Here is a 6,000-nt window from a genome sequence, read left to right on the forward strand (position 1 = left end):
TAAACCTCAGTCCTTCCTTGTATGTACTGTTCCCACAATTCCCATTTTTTCCTATGTAGTTTGCTCCTACCGTTTTCTAAATATCTCAATTCCACTTGTTTTATCTCAATTACTATATTCACTACTTCCAGTATAGTTGGTTTAGATTTTCCTTTTCATTATCTAGTAATTGTGTTTTTGACAGCCACCATTATTAGACACAGCAAGGTCTTACCATGTCTAGGCAATTCTGATTCTGAATCATAGTTCAGAAAAATCATCTCCCTTGTCAGACCAATCTGCCCATTCAGCATCTCTGACAGTGCATCTCGCAGGGAATCCTTAAAGTCCACTAACTCACCACACTCCCTGAGAATATGTTCCCAATTACCGAGTTCTTCCCCTTCAATCCTCCAACATTTGCTGTCTTCCTGAGGAAAAATTCTCTGGAGTCTACTTTGGGTATAAAAATATCTATGTAAACATGTCCAGGCAAAAATCCTAAATCTTCTAGATTTTGTTACATATTTGGGAGATATACATATATCCTCCCCATTGTTTCTTTGTGATTTGCTTAACCAATCTCTCTTCCCTATCCTTTCTAACCTCCTCTGATTGAGTCTTATAGTTATCATGCAATATTTTATATGCTCCACTAATTATTCCTTTTTTAATGGCAGCTTCTGTTCCAGATTCTATTAAAAACTCTACCTATGCTGGTATTTCATTTAAGGACCCCCTCTATTTCTTTCTCTTTGCTTATACTCTGATATCAATCCTTGATATGGAAGGCAATCTCTAACCTGCAATCCAAATAAATTATTCGTGTCTTTTCATTCTATCATTTTTCCTTATCTAGTTATTTGCTCCCAGTACCTTGGTTCCTTTGCCAGTTTTCTCCAATAAATTCGAGCTCCCTCTTGCCTATCATCTGTATCCGTAATTCCAGTCATCCCTATCAGCAGAATCTCCTTTTCCATTCCCATGTTGGTTTAGTTCTTAGAATACTTTCTGCTACTTTATGGATTTAATATTCTGTATGATTATTGTTATTCTCTTTAAAGGCCAAAATCCCAGTCTCTCCTTGTTTCTTGAGCTTCTCCGTTTCATCATCATCTGTTTCCACTTTGAATTACAGTTTTCTGCTTGTGCTATGTGTAGGAGTCTTAACTGTGTAGCTCTGAAATACCCTTTTAAATTAGGTAATCACAATCTGCCCTGTTCTGCTGGAAGAATCAGCTTATCTCACTTGACTTTTTCCGTCTTCCCTTCCCAAATAAAGTCCTTCAGCTTCTTATTAATTGCTACCTACAACTTCTCCTCTGGTTGATAGAAATATGCCTGACCTGGGTATAAGATTAAAGGGACTAAAAATATTTTAACTGCTTGTATCTTACTATCCATATCTGTATAACAAATGTTATATTTTCTCAGTTTCTGTTTTATCTTTTTGTCTTAGTGAACATTGATACTAGACATGACAATGAAACAATTTGATCCCAAGGCCTAGGCATGTACTTGAACTGGTGGCCTACTCTCTTTGCCAGTGGAACCTGCTGTGGTGGCTTAGATGGCCCTCAGGAGTCCCCTTATAACTATGTTAGTGTTAGATTCCCCTCCTTCTTGTGCAGTTGTGACCTACTAGTTAGCTAGAGGTTTCCTATCTAAACCATCTCTACATCAGTGTTATAGTCTAACCAGACTCTTGTGTCCTCAGGTAGAGTACTGAGTGCTTGCTCCCTCATCAAAAGGTCTGTTAGCTTTTCAAAAAATAGTGACTTGACAATCACTTACCCACCTATGAAAGTAAGTGCTTATTTCTGCTTTGCAATAACTCCTACTGTCACTTGCCTTTCTTCCATGCTCTCTGAATTTCCTTCCATATACTACAGGAGTCCGTCTAAAATATTCAAGTAAGCATTGTTTGAGTTATGATAAAGTTAAACAATCCACATCATTCATTTTTGATAGAGCAAGCACTGTTCTACCAAAAAGCACAGGAGTTAAAAACCTCATTCACTGGCTTGCACATCACTTCAAATGGACAAAAGAAATTACCAAAGATATCCTCTCTTTGTACTGTGGAAATAGTTTGGTACTGACCTTAGCATCCAGGGTTCAACTTTCTGCCTCCCTAGTACTCACACACACCTTTGGAGAAGTACCAACATTCTCCCTTACTGCTAGCATTGCTTTCCCTTTCTTCAGCTTGCTCTTGCTGTCTTTGCACCTCAAGCCACTTTAGTCTCTCAACTGCCCCATGCTCCCGTCTAACTCCAGTGGGTTCTTGAGGTCATCTGGGGATGGGTTGGACTCTCATCTTCCTATATAATGCACACTTACAGCACTTGTTAGGCTGTCACCATATTTAGTAGGCTGCCTTGTCTTCTTTGGACATACTAGCATGTAACATTTCCTTAATCTTATGCACTTTAATCTGCTGTGGCAATGACGTCATGCCATATTCTTTAGAACTCATTTCAGCTTATTTACTGATCTATTCTAACTACAAGAAAGGACATAACTGTTGTGCAACATCTGCATCTATATATTTACCTTGTGGCTGTAAGAGTACGCACACCTTTGCTGGTAAAATAAGTCCTTTTCAATATCCACAACACTGCTAATCACTGTAAAGGTAGAATAGTTGACAGAGGCTATGGTGCTTGGATCCACTCCACAGCCCACCACTAAATTGATCTCTACTCTAAAAAAAAGTCTGAGAGCTACCAGAGGTATGGTCCCTTAGGTCACACCACTCATACTAAACAGACTCAAGTACACAAAAGACATGCAAATATGAATCAGTAAAAAGCTCACTAAGTGTAGCTTGACCAAAAGAGCATGTAGGAAATATAGCAGTGTTGCCCTGGGTATGGGCCTATACCATCTACACCAAAGAATAGGCTCCACACTGGACAACCCACCAAGCAGTCTCATTGGCCTATCTCTTACAATCTCTTTCTCAACATTCTGTAATTTAAGTGCCTTTCAGTGCTCATTTGCCCACAGTAACTGTGTGTTGAATAAAGACTTGTGTGCGCACATGCACACACAAACACACACACCAAAATCCACATAACTTAATTATTCTCCAACACTATAGCCTTCTGTCCTGATCCAAGGTAGTAAATTCCAACCACCCCAGATTAATAGGCTGAGAACTTCCCAGACACTGTTTCATTCTTCTTAATAAGACAGATAATTATAAACAAAAATGTTATTGAGTTGCAGAACAGTCTGGCCAATTAGAGGTGGATCACCATTTAGCAATACATACCATATTATTAATTAATAAATAAGTAAATAGATGACCAGCCGGAAACTTTTTAAATTGAAAATATACTTTACTTGAGAAAGAATAAATATTATGGCTAGTAGTTAATTATACAGAAAAATGAGGAATTGTACAGAGAAACAGAAAAAAATCTTTTTGTACAAATAGATTATAAGCAAAAAAAAAAAACATCTGTCTATAGTTGAACTTTATTTCTAGCTAGTTCTGAAGTAACAGAATTACTGACCCTAGCTAAAGTGGCAGAATTTTTAAAATACATTACAGATAGAGACAATGTGCATAGAACTCATGAGTCTGTACATGACAGCAGCAGGGAAGTTTTTTTTTTTTTTAAAACATGAAACATCTTTATTAAATTATTACTTATGACATAGGCAATCATACGTTTATATAAATAAAAACAAACCATATTTACATAATCTCAGTCGCAAGAATTATATATCACTTATAATCTTCTCAATCATTGTCAGTCAAACATTACATAGCTCTTTTAAATCCTGCCTTCTTTTAAACCTGATTCCTCCCCTGTATGTATTGTTCCCACAATTCCCATTTTTTTTCTATGTAATTTCCTCCTTTCCTTTTCTAAAGATCCCAATTTCAGTTGTTTTTATCTCTAATACTATATTCACTACTTCTAGTACAGTTGGTTTACACTTTTATTTCCATTTTCTAGTAATTGCTTTTTTAGCAGCCACCATAATTAGCCTCAGTAAGGCCTTACTATAACTAGGCAATTCTGTTTCTGTATCACAGATCAGAAAAATCATTTCCCTAGATACACCAATTTGCTCACCCAGTTTCTCTGATAAGAGTAGCCTGCAGGGAATCTTTAAAGTCTGCCAACTCATTACACTCCCAGAAAATATGTTCCCAATTACCTCTTTCTTCCCCATCACACATCCAACATTTGCGGTCTACCGGAGGAAAAATTCTCTGGAGTCTACTTGGGGTATAAAAATACCTATGCAAACATTTCCAAGCAAAAATCCTAAATCTTCTTGATTTTGCTGAATATTTGGGAGATATACACATGTCCCCCATTGTTTCTTTGTGAAATGCTTATCCAATCTGTCTTTCCAATCCTTTTTAAACTCCTCTGATTGATTCCTACAGTTATCATGCACTATTTTATATGCTCTACTAATTATTCCTTTAACAGCATCGTCTCTTCCAGATTCTACTAAAAACTCTACCAGTGCTGGTCTTTCATTTAGAACCCCCTATTTCTTTCTCTTTGCCTATACTCTGATATCAATCCTTGATGAAGAAGGCAAACTCTAACCTGAAGTCCAAATAATTTCTTGTCATCTTCCCATTCTCCCCTTTCCCTCTCTAGTTATTTGCTACCAATACCTTGGTTCCTTTGCAGATTTCAATAAATTGCAGTCCCATCTTGCCTACTGTCTGTATCCCTAATTGCAGTTATCCCTATCAGCAGAATCTCCTTTCTCAATTACCTTTAGAGTATTTTCTGCTACTTTATGAATATAATATTTTGTATGATTATTCTACTTAAAGACCTGTATCCAAAATCCCAGTCTCCCCTTGTTTTTTGAGCTTCCCCATTTCATCATCATCCTTTTCTACTTTGAATTATAGGTTTCTGATTGTGCTATGTATATGACCCTTAACTGTGCAACTTTGAAATACCCCTACCCCTTCAAATCAGGTAATCCCAATCCACTTTGTTCTACTGGAAAAATCAGTTTATCCCAATTGACATTCACTGTCCTCCCCTCCAGATAAAATCATTCAGCTCTTTATTAATTGCTATCCGCAACGTCTCCTCTGGTTGATAAAAACATGCCTGACCTTTACATAAGACTACTGGGACTAAAACATTTTAACTGCTTGTATCTTACTATTCATATCCATATACCAAAGCTTCCATTTTCTCAGTTTTTATATTATCTTTTAGTCTCTTCCCACATATCCTTAGTTGCCACACCAGAATAATTTTTAATCCATACTTCTAAATACTTCATTCTACCATGTCCCCATAAATATGGATATTGGTGAACCAATTCATATGTGGGTACAAAATTTACCCCTATTGCCTTTGTTTTAGCTTCATCAATTTTTTTAATCCCTAAAAGATCTGAAACTGTCTCAAAAAGTTCTATAACACTGAAATGTCTCTTTCTGGTTTTGTCAGGTATAAAATGATATAATCTACAAATAGAGCCAGTTTTTCTTGACTACCATACCAATTATATCCTTGAATTTCTGAGTCCCTTTTTTTTGCAAATGGTTCTAAATCTAAATAAAATGCAAACAAAAGGAAAAGAGGACACCCCTGCCTGGTTCCTCTCATCAAGCAAAAATCATTAGAGAGGACCCCACCCACTTTAATTTTCACCTCCAAGCCCTCATATATCCTCCTAATCAACCTTATAATTTTTTCAGGAAATGAAAATGCTTCAATTTTTCCTGCTCAAAGTCCCAGCTTACTCAGTGAAATGCTTTCTCTGCATCAAGACTCACCAACAACAATGGTATTTTCTTACATTCTGCTTCCCTCTGGAAATCAATGTTCTGTTAATGTTGTCAAATGTTTGCCTCCCCTCCACAAAACCACATTGATCCATATCTATCAATTTTGGCTTTACTTTTGCTATTCTTTTAGTCATTGTAGACATAAACACTTTATAATCATGGTTTATTATTGAAATAGAGCTGCAGGAAGCTGTGTTTGATGGATCTTTACCCTCTTTATGTAT

Source organism: Protopterus annectens, chromosome 8.part0, assembly GCF_019279795.1.
Source record: "Protopterus annectens isolate FY-2018-M chromosome 8.part0, PAN1.0, whole genome shotgun sequence".
NCBI lineage: Eukaryota > Metazoa > Chordata > Ceratodontiformes > Protopteridae > Protopterus > Protopterus annectens.